Source organism: Pseudorca crassidens, chromosome 6 (genome assembly GCF_039906515.1).
Source record: "Pseudorca crassidens isolate mPseCra1 chromosome 6, mPseCra1.hap1, whole genome shotgun sequence".
Classification (NCBI taxonomy): Eukaryota; Metazoa; Chordata; class Mammalia; order Artiodactyla; family Delphinidae; genus Pseudorca; species Pseudorca crassidens.
The window spans coordinates 84824789-84841473 of NC_090301.1; the positions used below are offsets into that span (position 1 = coordinate 84824789).

General features: G+C 38.2%; 1 long non-coding RNA gene across 2 annotated transcripts in view; it reads right to left on the reverse strand.

Annotated features, from left to right (window-relative positions):
* Nucleotides 1-16235, reverse strand: part of LOC137225883 (uncharacterized) — a 193001-nt gene extending 176766 nt beyond the window's left edge. The window contains exon 1 of one of the 2 annotated variants that reach the window (XR_010944070.1): nucleotides 16037-16235. This is a non-coding gene — a long non-coding RNA (uncharacterized lncRNA). Of the gene's footprint in view, nucleotides 1-2237; nucleotides 2411-16036 lie in introns of those variants that run through there. The other variant, XR_010944069.1, reaches the window with a different exon arrangement.
* Nucleotides 16236-16685: the final 450 nt, after the last annotated feature.

The following is a 16685-nucleotide window of genomic DNA, read 5'->3' on the forward strand; positions in this document are numbered from 1 at the left end:
AAATTTGGCTTTTTTAGTGTATTTCTTAGCAGCATAGGCAGCAGGGGAGCTGTGGGCAACACACGCCAACACTCTTACTCAAAGAAGAAACCCCCAGAACAGGTTCTACAATCCAGCCCTTGACTCCAGTCATTCACTGGTTTTAGAAACTCCTTTATTTTATCTAATCTAAGCTACTACTGACTGCAACACACTTCCCAATTTCCACAATGTTAAAAGGTGAAAAAAAAAATGTGCATCTTACAATCAATAATATGTGAAACTCTTAGAGAAAAAAAAGTAAAACAACAGACAGCCTCCTGAGGTTTTAATGGTGCTTATCAAAGAAACTCAAAGTTAGGCAAATAAAGTTCTGGGGGAATGGTCCACCCCCAAGTCAATCCCCAGGGCACTGATACCATGTGAGGATGCCATGAGCTGCTTACAATCACTCTGTCACAGCAGGAGAACCTTCGCCCTCTCAGATGAGGTTATGATAAAAAATGCACAAGGGACATCTCTCAGAGCAGATCTCAGAGCAGCCAGATTGGGGACCATGGAATCCTCTCCACCACCAGAAGGAAGAGACCCTGCTGATCTAGTCTAACAGAATATGGTATATGCCAACAAATCTTGACCACTGTACAGTAAGTTGTTTCCCCTCCTCTTTTCTAAATGGTAGTCTTAATGGATTTATCCCCTTTTTCCTCTTCCTTTGTTTGTGGAGAAGGTAATTGAAAATACCATTTAGCACTCAGTGAATGAACCATGAAATTGCTACATCTGCATCAGACTCCGAGAAAATACACATCCCTCAAAGATTCTGAACTTGGACCTGGGATGCAGTAAGAGAGTGAGATTTGAGTTTTCTCTCTTTTGGAAGGGGTAAATGTGTTTATAATATACAGGAAGGTTGTATTATTTTAGTCAAGGGCATTACAAAATTGTTCATATATAAAGAGCATATGTAGAGAAAAATTGGCCACAAGTAGTTACTTGTGAGTTTACATCTATTACCGATATTTGGGGGAAAATCTAGCTTTCACTATGGGAATTGTCTCTGTGCCACATCATTTTGATATGTTTCCTCTAAGATTGCTAGCTGTAAGATCACCTATGCTACAGGGCATCTTCCATCATGTGGAGACAGCTTGCCTAGAATGAATCCATCAGAGAGGAAAGTAAATCTTGGAGAGTGGTTGGAGAGAGTAAAGAAAAAAAGTGTGTGTGTGAGTGTGTGTGTGTGTGTGTGTGTGAGAGAGAGAGAGAGAGAGAGAGAGAGAGAGGGAGGGAGGGAGGAGGGGAGAGGGCAGGAGAGAAGAGGAAAAAAGGAAGTCAGAATTCCTAGAAATATGAGAAATTATAGAAGAAAGTTCAAGTTGGTTTTCTGTCACTGGCAACTGAAAGATGCCTCCTTAATACAGAATAAATTGTCTTGATTCAAATTTCACAATAGCTTTGCAAAGGTGGGGACAAATAAGAAAACTGTTATTGACTCACTGTGGTTAAATCAGTGAGAGTGCAAAGAGAAAGCAGATCTCATATCCTACTTCCACGGGGAAGCTGAACCTAAATTTATCACAATACACAACCACGAAATATCCCGCTAATGAGGTCAATATCAAACAGCCATAATAGCTAACACTTGTTGAATTCTCATCATGTGCCAATCATTACACTGTTAATGATATATTTATATTAACCCCTTCCATCCCCTCAACAACCAAATTAAGTAGTTTTACTTACTCCATTGTACAGATGAACAAACTGAGGCTTAGAGAAGATGAACAATTTGCCCCAGGTCACACAGCCAGCTGGGATTACAACCCAGGCTCTTTGCCCTTACTCATCTGTTCCCTTAACCACCATACTCAACTTGGGACAAGTATAGTACTTCCCAAACACCAATGGAATTCTTGTATTTATCTTTCTCTCCTGTCCAAGTCCAGAATGAGAGAAAAAGTGTTTTCCCTCTGCCAACAATACCACTAACATTGCTACATTGACATTATTCAGCAAATTGCTTTCACTTAGTAAGCATGGTGAGAACTCCCTGCCTAAACATTAGAGACGGTTTTCCAACAAGCACAGATCCAACTAGAAATAGACCAAAATATTCAAAAGTTGAAGTGGAATTTATTATTATTAATTCCACTTCAAGATTTATTTCAAGACCTGCCTGACTGTATGTCAGTGCTGGACACCAGAACAGAATCTAATTAGCCTGGCTGTTATTCAGCATCGATGCTCAGACTTACCCTACTTGAGCCCTTGCGGCAGGACACGATTTCAGAACGCTGAGTGTTCAAAGGAATGTCACCTCTACAAACAGCGTTCTTAATGTCAAAGGATAAAGCATCACAGCTGTGGGGAAAGTTGTACATCTACCAGGAAAATATTCATCAGCTACCCAGCTGGTCATTCCCTTTGCCTTTGGCTATTTGGACATATTTTAGTAAAGACACCCACAAGATCTCCAATCTTAACTGTGAAGCTTGAGAAAAAATGTCCAGTGAAAGTTGTTCTCAGGTGTAATAGAAGAAACTCCTTTTAACTCCTTTGCCTCAAGATTTACATAATTGTAAGGGCAAACAAACCAAACGATAAAAAAAAAAAATACCAGGTACTACAGATTAGAAATGAAAAGTAAACCAGCGCATGCCAGTTTCTTGCTACAAGTTCCAGCCGATACCAAAGTCAATGTGACTAAGATGTAGTGTGGAGAGAAAATCTCCCAGGATAATCAAGGGATATACTTCCAAGTCTACTTCCCCCACAGAACTGTTTTGTTTTCTCACATCAATGAGCTAGAATAAAATGTGGATCCCATGATCAAGCTGGCAGAAGTCATGCTCCCTACCTGGATGCTCGAAAATTGTAAATCACAACTTTACAAGGATTTAACTTTTCCCTTTCCAAAGTAATCAAATGTTGTGGTGAGGGGGCCACTAATCATGACAAAAAATATACTGCAAATGCTTTCTTTTGGTGCCAAGTCCAATAAGTTCTCTGAGTGAAATTAAATGCACGATCTGATTCCAAACCACAGCTTCCCTTGGGGATGTGCAAATCTCAAGAGGGGGCTGAAAGGCCAGTTTTATCAAAGCCCAGGGTTACACCCATGTTTTTCAAGTTTTTTTTTCCCCTTTTTTAACTACTGCCTGTAGTATAAACGGCTCAGGCCCCTCTGCTTTCCAGCCTTCATAGTCAAATCAGCGCTTCATACTTTCCACATTCGGCCTCTAAAAAGTGGGCCAGTCCCTGACTTCTCTTAGTTTCTCACAGTTTTTGTTTATTTTAAGAGATTCTCTGCTGAACTCCAGGGAAGGGGGAAAAAAGAGAGGGAGAGAGAGAGGAATCTGTTATGTTGTAAGCAATTACTGGCTCCATCTCTTAGATCTGCAGTATCACAGGAATTAGAGATGGAAAAGACCCATTAGGTCATCCTGTACACCCTGGGCCAGCACAGCGCTATTCCCTACTGTAGATTATCTCTTCTGAGAGTTTTTAATATGTTTAAAGGGAAGCCAATGATAACATGGTTTCACTTTATTTCTTTTGGGGCTTTGTTCTGTCCAGTCTACAACATGCCATTTCTATGGATGGGCCCAGGGTGACTTTTCAAAGGACATTTGACTGCCCATAAGAATTAAAACAACATTTGTGCTTTCCAATAACTATGATCCATAAGTTCAGCATGGAAGCATTCATAAAAACAAATTCTAAACAGCCAATGTTTAGTCCCAGGGATGGAAATGTGACATGGAAAAAACTGTACATAGACATAGTCTATATATCGAGTACATAATACCACAAATGTAACTGTGTTAGTGTGCATACATGCTCACATAAAGTGCACACAACTACTCATCATTACCCCAGAGTGTTTCTGTTTCCTCAGAGTTGTGCCCAAATGCTGCATAATTCACGAAAATGTGATCCAAAATATTTAAGGTTATGTTTCTCACAATTTTCTTCGGATCTCTCTTAAGTCACGCATTTTAAATGTCAACTTGCATAGAGAAATATTTAATTTCAAAAATACTCCTCCATTGGGAAATTCTTTAGCTCTTCCTTAAGTAGCTTTGCTTTTTTTTTCTCCTCCGTTCTTATCCTAAGGTAACAGAGTGTTTTGGTCTACTTTTGATGTGCCAGCCTAGGTACCCTTAGCTGAGAGACTACCAGTCCCATCCCTCAGGAAAAGAAATACAGTGTGAGGGGGCTTCCCTGGTGGCACAGTGGTTGAGAGTCTGCCTGCCGATGCAGGGGACACGGGTTCGTGCCCCGGTCCGGGAAGACCCACATGCCACGGAGCGGCTGGGCCCGTAAGCCATGGCCGCTAAGCCTGCGCGTCCGGAGCCTGTGCTCTGCAACAGGAGAGGCCACAACAGTGAGAGGCCCGCATACAACAACAACAACAAAAAAAAGAAATACAGTGTGAGGGAAACCTAGCATGAAGAATGAACACATTGTGTGCTCTTAAGTGACTACCATCTTAATCCATTGGCCTTGAAGGCTATCTGTAGGAGATCAAATCAATATTACTATTTGAAAGCATACGATTTTGTGCTAGGATCATAATCAATCCTGATAGAATGTGTATTTTTTCTTATAGCATGTTCTAAGTTATATAGTATTTTTGAGGTATAATGCAGGATATATTTTCATTTGAATATGTTTAATAAGCTGGCCCATCTTTGATATGTGTGGTAGATAAGAATGATTTCTCACTGCTCTACTAGGAGGCAGGGTAGTTTATTAATCAAGAGTCTGCAGTATGGACCTTTTACAGGGTTTGTGATTGTGGGTACTACCAGTTACCTTTCATTTGATCAGTGGTTTATATAATACTCTTCAAGAAAAAGAACCTAACTTATCCCAAAACAAATGTATACGATAGAGGGGCTCACTTTACTTTGTGTAGCTTAAAGAGTACAACTAAATTAGAGAACTTTAGAGGAAGAAAGCTTGGGCTCCAAAACCCATCAGGTTCTTCTCATCCTTGCTGGGGAAGCCGTTGAGTTTTTCCTCCCTTGACAAGGGCTCTTCTCATGACTGTTTCCTAGGAATACTCCTTCCCTTCAAAGATGCCCTCTCTGACCACTCTGGCTATTGGGGATCCCCCATTAAGCCTCTTACAGAACCCTCCTTATTTAACTCCAATAAGAATCAATTATTGCATTGTTTATTTATGGTTTAGCCAGCTCCCTAAAGAGTGGCATGGTGTTCGAGTTAAGGGCATAGGCTCTAAAACCATCACCCCTGGCTTAAATTCCTGCTCTGCCGCCTATTAGCTGCTTCTCTTTGGCAAGTTACTTGTACTCTCTCCCTTACCTGTAACTGGGGAAAATAGAGTTTCCACTTCACAGGCTTGTTGCAAGGAGTAAAGGAGCGAAAACTTGTAAAGCCCAAGGTAACTAACATGCAGTGTGCTCCCAATAAATATCAGGAGCTATTGCTTTAGTATTATTTTCCTTTGTGTTTCAAAGCCTAGTTTAATGCCTGGTACATGACTGGCACTCAATAAATGTGTATTAAAGATATGAAAGAATGGACATTCTGAAGAATGTTCCTAAGCGGAAAATTCCAACAATGGGAGCTGTTGCTCTTTGAGGTCATAAATACCTGTCAGTCAACAAAATTGCTGAAAGAACTTTTAGAAAGATTTTAGAAGTCATTCCATAATAGTGTGGGAGATGTAGCTAATCACTAAGATTTCTTCCAAGTGGAAGATGCTGATATTGATCTAAGGTTGTGCTCTCACCACTTCCCCTCTTTGGGTCCTAGTTTTCTCAAAGATAAAATAAAGGTTTTTGACTAGATCATCTCTAGGGTCCGTCCTATTCTAATATTCTATGATTCTATATGTGAGCCATCTGACTCTTGTTATTACTTTTTTTTTCTGCAAAAATTCCCATAGAATAGTTTTTCATTTGGCAACCAAAGTAACTTGGTTCAAACGGCACCTGGAACAGAGTTATTCTACCCCAGGGTCAGGGAGCCCTAACAACTGGTGACTGTGCTGTAGTCACTGCCACTTGGTGACAGGAACATAAACAGTCCATTTCCCATGCCACCTCTTTCCACTACCATATTCTCTTTCACTTCCCACCTTCCGCAGCAATACAGACTCGCCTTATGCATCTCCAAAACACAAGAATTCCACCCACGCAGCACTGCAGAAATTAGAGCCAGAAAACCCCTATTAGGTCATGCAAGCCACACCCCTTCTAGAGCAGGAACATCCTCTTCAACTAACATTTGAGCTCTCCTTCTGGCTCCAAAATGTGGCCAAGCTTTAGTGATTCCTGGATATGGTTTGAATAACAGTTTATAAGCATTCTGGGATCCTTTGAAAATAAAGGTTCCATATAAAGTTATCTTACTATTTTGTTTATTATAAAGTGGTTTTGTTGCTGTTGTTTGTTCATCTTCCTGGGAGTAGTCACAAGAAGATTTCTCAAAGAAGAAATTGTACCAGCAAGCCTTTGACCTGATTTTTATCAAATCTGATAGCCAGCCATTAAGAACCTAGCTGATTAAAGCCCTGATTGCCCTGTTGTAAATGTGCAATAAAAAAATAGTTTGGAAAACAATTAAAATATTTAAAGTATACGTGTTAATTATTGCTAATATATTTGCTCACATTTTCCTCAAGTTAAATTATATATTTATCATCAATGTAAATTCTGTTTATTTTTAATCGTATAACAATGCTTTATTGCCTTTGGATATGAAGTCTTATAACTGTTAATTTGCTAAACGTTCAACATTTTAAAAATGTTTGCCTGTTTCATTGTGCTGAACATACAAATCCAACTTATTACTCCAGGTGACAAGAAAGCCAGCTGATTAACACAAATGTCAAACACCACTGGGGATTCAACCCAAATCCTTGGCTACTATCCAGCCACTCCTCTGGCTCATAGACAATTTCATTATTTCTCTGTTAGAAAGGGAACATGAGGCTGGGAAACTGTCCTAGATGACACAGTAAGTAGGACTCCGCATTCTACTTAAGGCTTTCTTCTCTTGAAGAGCTTAAGGCAAATAGCCTAGGATAATATTTCTTTTTACCGTACACACAAACAAAATTAGCATTACTGTACCCATTTTACAGAGATGAAAGCTTGATTGTAGAGAAACGGGGCCACTGGTCATTGTTACCCAAATCATAGTGGAGTCAGAGAAGCCCCGATATCTGTCTCCTAAGTGCTAACGCATCTTCATATCCAAATGACCACATTTTCTTAATGAATCACTAGTAGTAGGATCTACAAAGCACTCTGCAAAATGTAAAATGCTACTAAAATGTATAATAGGCATAAAGTTCTGAACTGGGATAGTTTTTTTCTCCATCTGAAACTATATTAAAAAGAAGAATTATTATAAGGAGTGGTACTAAACTCAACATATTATTAAGAAATTGCTGTTATTTAAGATAATATAATAGGTTCCATATTTATCAATGTTTCATAAACTAAAGATAATTTCCTGAATTTACAAAAGCTGCTATTCACATTGGAAAGCTCTGGATAATTGCTGTCTATCTGACACAGGAATAATAATGCAGAGGAACCCAACTGTGGGCCATAGTTGGAATAAACCTCAACTTCCAAAACTTTCCAGCGAAACAAACCCCAGAGGGGGATAGAGACAGATATACACCACTGCGAGATTTCAATTGTCAAGTTTTCAGCAAAACTAGAACAAGTTTTCAAAATAACAAAAAAAGGGGCTCAAAGGATAAATAGCTATTGAAGGGAGTACTAGGAACACAATTTTCGGATCAGATTAGGAGGACATAGAATGGGTATAAACTAACAGAAAGTATTTTAAGGTTATATTGAATATGGGGCCAAGTGAAAGGAATACAACAGGTTCAGCAGTTTTAAAACCTTAATGATAAATGAATGAATCAGTGTGGGAGGATGTCAAAATTTCCTTAAAAGAAAGCATTCTGCATAGAAATGCAGCAGTTGAAGGCAATATAAAAACAGTAGCATTGGGCTTCCCTGGCGGCGCGGTGGTTGAGAGTCCGCCTGCCGATGCAGGGGACACAGGTTCGTGCCCTGGTCCGGGAAGATCCCACATGCCGCGGAGTGGCTGGGCCCGTGAGCCATGGCCGCTGAGCCTGCGCGTCTGGAGCCTGCGCTCCGCAACGGGAGGGGCCACAACAGTGAGAGGCCCGCGAAATGCAAAAACAAAGAAAAAACAGCATTTATGCCATACTCACCAAGATACCTATTTCTCCATTTAACACATTTGCCCATTTAAACATAGACACCACCTCATGGTGAAAAACACTATTAATCTAGAATTTTTGAATTTTAGGGACTAACATAGCCAACAAGTCTCATTTCAAGTTCGCTTTGAGTGATGAAGACCTTAGGAAGGCTGCTTGGATCGTGGCTTTGAGAATTTGGAGGCCTCACCTGGCTCAGTGGGAAGAGTCTGTAATCAATTATTGCTGCCTGTCATGGCTGTGGGAGAGGAAAATCCAAGCCCACTTGCCATTTATTTGATTTTCTGATCCAGTATAACCCTCTTCACTTACAGCTGAGGAATCTGAGGCATTGGTGGGATATGGGGTTACCTTTACGAATAAAGAGCTAGAGTGACTGGCCTAAGGGTAGACTGATATTGGGTTGGTCTTCTTTGCAGAATGCAGGTATCCTGATGTCAAGTTCCCTGCCCTTTCTTTCTACCAATTGCATTCTAAATTCTGATTGTTTGGAATTCAACAATAGATATGACTAATACTCAGTTACACTATAATAATATAATCTTAGTTCGTTCTACAAAAAAAAATCATAATACTTAAATATATTCTTAAACCTTTTCAAGCCCCTAATATCTATCTTTCTGGAAGAAAAATAATTTCTTACTAAAACTTAATTTCTCTAAGACATTGAATCCGATAAGTGTACTGTTTTTCCTAGGCTTCAAATTCTTTAGCCTTCTTTCTCTCTGTTTAGAGAGTTTATAAATCTCACTGACTTAATCCCATTCAGTGTGATACTAAAACTAGCAATGAAGTGTAGAGGAACCATTAATGTTCCAAATTCCTCGAAAATGCACACCATGGTGCCCTTGAGTAATCTCAAACTATTAGCCATAGTCCCTCGAAGCTCACAGCAAGCAGTATGGAATATCCATTGGCCCAGCATTTACCTTCTATAAGCACACCCTATACAGAATTACTTTTTAGAAATTCAAATGAAATATTTCAGGTAAGCAAATAGTTGTTGCCATTGTCATAACTGAATATCTAATATCCATACAAACATAAAATAATGCAGTACTAACAGGTGTTGCTCTTCACTTAAATTTCCCCACATAATCTAGGGTTTTTTTCACCTCGTATACAGATATACTTATTTTAAAACTTACTTGAGTGCACTCAACAAAGTCGAGAAAACAACATCTACAAAAGGCTCCCGGTGAAGAAACATGCAGAAACCAAGAGGATGGGTTGTAATGTATGCCTCGTGAGCACCTGGATTCTTCCACCATATTTGTCAGAACTCTCTGTACTATGTGTGCATTGGAAAATCGATGGCAAGTCTCTATTATGTGAGCCTTCTCTGAAAATCCTTTAACGCAGACAACACTTTTTAAAAAATAGCAAGGGATGGGGTAGTCATAGGGCATATCTTATGACTTTTACTGCTTCGCCTCTCCAGCTGCCCATTGAAGAGAGATTTGGGCTCAGGTTTACCTATCATGGCAGCATAGGCCCATGGGGACCCATGGAAGGTAATGAGGGGCTCCATTAACCAGTTTCATTATTTCATAAGGCCTAAGGGAATAACACACCCACCAATAATAAGGCTGCTAAAGCTAGAGTGTCAGATTACTTTGGGGCAAAATCTTATCAACTTCGTATGAAAACTCTTATTACTTCATGCTGATAAGAGTCTCTGACTGGCAACTATGTATGTGTTTGACTAATAAAGTGTTAAATAAAAACAAATGAATTGTTTTGTTTGGATATTAAAATTTTTCAAATCACAGAGTCCCAGATGTAGAAGATAATCAGAGAAGACTCATTTATATTAAGGGCTCAATGTCAATTTAATAACTTTAGTAATGATGGTGCTGACAGCGCAATAGCTAAAACTTACATGACATTTCCTAAGTGCCAGGAGCTGTTCTAAGCATTATACATACATTTATTCATTCAATCATCATAACAACCATATTAGGTAGGTCTTATTAGCCCAAAGTAGAGTTATAAGAAGTGAGAAAAGGGAGACAGAGGATCATCAAATGACATGCCCACAGTCATACAGATAGTAAAGGCTGAAGCAAAAATTTGAACCCAGGCAGTGTGCTTTAGAACACATTCTCTCAATTCCTTCCTTCAGGAAATACTATGGTTAAGGTCTCATTTTTAATTGGAACAAAGACCACAGAGCAGAGTGGCTTCCTTATCTGTAAAATTAGGGATCGTGATAGTTTTCTCAAGTTGTTTAAGAAATTCATTTTTATAAGATTTGAAACCCATCCCTGGAACAAAATAAGTGCCATTAGGTGTTTGCCAGTGTTAACAACAAGACTTTTTAAACTACAAAGCTTTTTTTCTCCTCTTGAGCACAGAACGAAATCCTGAGGCCAACCATCTCACAAGTGTTCAGTCTGGGTAACTTTGAAAATGATGTTGCTATTGTCTAACTACCAATAGGCAAGGAAATTCAAAGGGCTGCCTAAAAACAAACCATTAACTTAGCTTACTGGTGAAAGCTCAGCCCTACCTTCCCTCTGCAATGGGAGGGGGAGAGGAGGAGGACGGGACACTTTGTGCCTGAGCAGAGGTGTGTGTAAGCAGAGCCTGAGCACTGCCAGGGACCCTTGATGAGCTCTTCATTCTTTTCTCCCTGTTCACAAAGACTCCTGAGAGCCTGGTAATTTACCACTAAATCTGTGTGCATAGAAACAAACAAACTTTTAAACTACAACATTCACCACATGATATGTACATTCCTTGGACTAGCGTATCATTGCATAATATTGTTCAGTTTTAATAAAACTATCCTTTGAAGCTCTGTTGTGGAGGAGAGTAATTCCACAGCAGCTTTGAAGTATCCTCCCTTAAATAAAGTCAGAGAAAAAGCCATTGTTTATTTCACCACTATTTAAGAGTTAATGAGAGATTTGCACCTGTACAGCTGTTGTGGACCGAAACTAACTCATGGAGTGAATGTATTTTCTGCTTGAGACAGTTGTAAATGCCTTAAGTAAAAACACTGAGGACTGCTAATGGATAGGTTTATTTTAAAGCATGCCATCTGCTATCAATCATAGAGAAGTATAGGAAGCAAGTTTGGCTGGGCTCCCTCCTTGTGAGCCTGATAAAGACAGGGCTCCAGGACTCGAGAACATTGAGTCCTCAAGAGAATAAAACATCAAACCTACTCAGCAGCTCCACTAACAATAATAAAAATGCCTCTGCCTAAAGGTGACATTCTGAATTTACGATTATTTGTGTCTATAAAGTGTATTCTTTGGCTCCTGACTCATTCTGACTGTCTCACTCTAAGATCAATACATTAAGCCTGCCTGGAGTAAATGGAAATCCTCTCCTTTTATTAAACCAGCAGCCAGTACCTGAGTCGATCTAATGCCCTATAGGATCGCAGGAAGATTTTCAGCTCTGTTCTCTTCCGTTTTTAAGATTTTTCATGAGAAAATTACAACTGAAATCTATTTGAATTCACTAAAATACATAAATAACATAGGCAAGTTTACCTTTCCTAGAAGACAAAATAAAATGAAAGAAAATAAAAGACTGGATTGGAATTCATCCTACTATTCTTCTATCATGTGCCCATGATGATGCTGTCAGAAAATTACATATTAGAAATATGTTACAGTAAAATTCAGAATCGGTGGCTCAGAATCGTTATGTTCTTTATGCCGTGTGGGCCAAGCATGTTTTCAAGAGGACAAACATTATTTCCTCAGAAATCTTCCAGCTGTGGAATTATAACCAATATTGCTTTCAAAAATGGATCCCAAAGTATTCCTTGAAAAATGTCGAGCCTGGCTTATTAAAAGTGCTGCCTGCTGAAATCCTCAGTGGATGAAATGAGTTGTGGCATTGGAAACTTCCACAGCTTATAATGTTAGAATCGGCCTCAAATCTGCAGCTTAACTTAATTCTACTGCTAGCCTGGAAAACAGAGTGGTGAGTGTTTAGGGAAAACCCACCTGGCCAGCAAACTCATGAGCCTAATTAAAGTTAACAGAGAAATTAAAAGAGGAAAACATTGGCTCAGTAGTAGTAAGAAGAAGTGTATACGGCAATAGAAATTCAGGGCAGGAACTTATATTTTATACTATGCATTTGTTAGAAATACTCCTTCCTGAGTACATGAAAGAGGAATTTGTATTATTTGACTTGCTAGGTATTATGGGTGATATGTTAGAGTTCAATATATTGTTTTCATGCTGAAGAAAACGAATGTTTTAGGTTAAATAGTAAAGTGGAAATACTGATTCAGTCAATGAATACACTTTCAGGTCTGCTATGCACGCAGCAGATTCGGTAGGTTCTGTAATATTAGAAATGTCAGCAAATTACTATTACTACATATACCATTAGTTATGTTAGTAAAAATATCAGTAATATATGTAATATTAGGAAAAGGCATTATCCTTGCCCTTCATGGAAAAAATATCTAACATTGAATTAAACTGAATTCTACAGCAATGTAATAGTGCCAAACTTAAGAGCTAAATTCTTAGAGATAAAAAATGCTTTAAGAGTTTAGGAAAAAAGGGAGAAAAGTAAAAACTCCAGTAGCCATGAAAAACTGGTTAAGAAGCCTTGCATCATTTTCTTAAAAATAAAAAGAAGAGATAAAATGAATAAAGACAGTCTATAATTCACACTTTAAAGGATATAAAAGATACTTACCTATTGAAATTTCAGTGTCCTTTCCAATGCAACATGGGATTCAATGTTGAGTCAAGTTACAAAACATGTCTGGGGCAGAAGGAAGCACCAGTAATGCTTTATTCCTTTGACAGTAATTTTAAAAAATGAAATTTCCATACTGATCAAGCAGGAAATATATTATTATACAAGTGAAGCAGAAGGTCAGAGGAGGAGTGCAGCCAGTGAAGGGCACCTGCCTCATGGAAACAGGCAGCCTCTCTCTACCCAGGACAAGCTGACTAGTGCCTTGAGAGGAAGAAAACTCAATCTTACCAGATCCTTCAATTTATCAAAGGAAGCTGAAAACCTGGCTTTTAAGTAATACTTCCTAAAATGTTAAAGAGACTTTATGGTCAAACTAAACCCCTTCTACCACTTGGGACAGGTCTACCAATCCTGCTCTGGGTTTTTCAATAGTCCATGTCATAGAGAATCCTGAATCTTTAATTCTAGGAATTCTGAAAATAAGGCTATACATGCTTCCCAAGGCTCCTGTTTTACATTTGAATTCCTTCTATATGATGGCATTCTGTCGCTCTTCATGAATTCATGAAGCCAATTCTGTGAACTATTTTAGAAGAGCCAGTGCATTTCTGAAAGTGCTGAAGCTTGGTGTGTTTCTTACACCAGATTTCCAATCACTGACAAATAATTCAGTGGCACACTAATGAAACCAGTACTGCGATGGGGCCTGTGCTTCTATGATTAGACATTAGTGGCCATGTCAAGAAGAGAAACTGAAGATTAGCACAGTGATTTGTTCCCCAAAACCTGAATCATTTAATCTTCTTTCTTTAGAAACCAGTGGCCTATGAATATGGTAAAAGAATTAAAACCACATTTATAAAGTGATTTCTAAAAGATTTTAACATTTTCAATAAAAAGGATTGGTCATTAAAATATAGTTAATAAATATTATTCAGAACTCATTACCTTAAACATTCCCTACTTAGAAAGTGTGAATACTCACTGACTGAATTGTGAGAAGGTTATAATACCAGATAGGTATTATGTGACGTTTTCACAGTTAATTTCTGCAGCATAAGAGCTATACATTGGGAAAAGGAAAAGTTTAAACCAAAATAAATCTACTCTTGTGCTTCAGGAAGTATTATTTTATCACACCATTTAAGTTAGGACCTGTGTGAATTGTTAAATATTGCTGCCAATTCTAACTACATATAATTCTATACTATCAGGTAAATGTTTCTGAAAACATGCATTTACTAATTCCATCAATGAGTATTTATTGAATTCTTACAGGGTTCTATTCCTGGTGCAGAAAAAATATATATCTTACTTAAAGTTACTGAATTGGAAATCATTAACTTTGGTTTATTTTCCTTGCATTTTTCATTAGACAGTCTCTAATTCAAAATTATCCATGTTAAAAGTCAGATGCATAAATAGCAATAGTTTCTAAGACAGAAGGTCTTGCTGCATACCAACACTTATCAGACATCATCTACACAATGTGTAAGTTGCTGTTAATATTGTTGACAACCCTTTTGAATTTAGAACATCAAACACTTGTGATATCAAGAAACAGGTGAACATTTGGGAGGTAAATATTCCAACCAAATAATTCAAATGCTAATCAAAATCAATGACCTACATGTAAACAAAGAACAACATTAACAATAAAATCAATCTGTTGTATATTAGAAAGAGTTTGGGGCTAGGACTTATTTGGACTTTATCACAAAGTAACTTCAACCTTGATAAAAGAGATCACCTCTCTGTACTTATCTTTTCTCCTTGAGAAAGTAGAGAGAGGAAAGTGGTCTCTTACCTCTCTGGCTAGAATTTCTTATATTTTTTTAAGCTACTTCTATTCTGTGGAGATTAGACTTATGAAACAAAGATGATGTTTTCCTATATGCAGTTGGATGTGGATATGTTAATAATTTGTAATATTTACAGATTGGGTAAACGTTTTTAATATATAATAAAATGCTTTTCTACCTATCTATCTATCTATCCATCCATCCATCCATCCATCCAACCATTCTACCTAAAATGCCAAGCTACAAAGAAAACCACTTTTACAATTTGGCATATTTCCTGATAGTTGTTTACTCTATGCTGTTATACATACATATTTATATAAATTTGTCACTGAACTGTATTTTCTATTCTTCTTTTATTCTACATTATATCAAAAATCTTACTCCATATCAGTGGATATTCTTTAAAAACATAACTACAAAATCTTCTATTAGACGGACATATTCTAGTTGATTAGACACCTAAGTTGTTAGACACTTAAGTTGTTTTCACTTTTTATCTTACAATAATAGTCATTGCTAATAAATCTTATTGTACATTTATGAACATTTCCTTGAGATCAATTCTTGGGTATAGATATGCCATTTTTAAAGCTCTTGACTTGTACTAAAATGCCATCCAAAAAAATTGTGTCAATTCACTCTGCCACCAGTGCAGAAGACTGTCTATTTTTGATCAACACAGTGGTGTGTGTTACATCAATATGATATGTGGCCCATAACATGAGACTTTTTATGGCTTCCTGGAGAGCAACAGGGGAAGGAGTGCCACCTTAATCTCTAATTTTCTTAATCAGTCTTTGAGTATTCTTGAAAGCTTAAAACTAGGCACTGTGCCTACCTCTTACACACACACACACACACACGGCTGTCATGGTCATACATGTAAGATGAACCTTCTGATGACAGCAAACAGACCCCCACTGACATACACAATCAGGGAAGGGAGGACTTTTCTGAGACCACTTGGTTATAAGCCAGCTGTCAAGAGGCCATGGAGGGTGAGAGTGAGTCTTCAGGGGATCCTGCCTGGTTGAGAATACAGCTTCTAAGGTGATAGAAGTGTAGATGGAAGAGATCTTTCCCTTTATCTACTAGAGAAAAAAAACCGTTGCCAGGAAATGAAGTATTTTCAAAACCCAACAACAACAACTAAAAGAAAAATTTGCTAATTTTGCCAGCTAGCACAAGGAACTCGGCCACCAGTCAAAAGGCTCTGTGTCCAATTCAGAGCTGGATTAACTTTAACAAAAATTTCCCCCTTCAGCCACCTAAGTGTCTGTTGAATTAGGCAGGAAGCCAAGCTGGGATAGAAACAGTCACTCACATGAAATGTCCGTTTCCACTTGGATCTCTGTGGCCCTTTCCCATGTCATGGTGAAAAAATGCTTCCTTTGCCTGGATGTTTTCAGGATGCCTTGGTTTGAAGAGGAAGTCAGATTTGCTGTTCAGAAGGCGTCTACAGGAGGGGAAGCCACAGCTTTGCACACTCAAAACCAGGCTGTCCATGCCTTAAAAAAAAAAGAAAGAAAACTATTCCTCTCCCACTCCTACCCATGATTTTGATGTTGAAAGGAACCTGTTGTGGTTTAAATGACTCGGTCAGTTCTTCTGGGATTTTCCAAAGTTTCCTATAAAAAGAAATCTGTGGGAAATGAGTGATTGCATAATCACTAACATATGCCCATTTCTCTAAACCTGTTATCTTTTGGTGTTTTGAAATGCATTGTCCCAACTACTGAATTGCTATTTTCTAATAGTTTTAAGTTGTGATGCAAATTGTATAGTCTCTCTCTTTTTTAACATTTGAAGGGTACCTAGTTAAAAAAAAAAAAGCTAATACCACAAAAAGTAAGGCCAGGTTGTGTATGCAGCAAAATTAGCAGGACAGGATAATGAAGAGTGGGAAAATTAGGCAATTATCCAGATAAAAGGTGAATGGAGGGAAAACTTGTTTTTGTCAATTACCTGTGTAC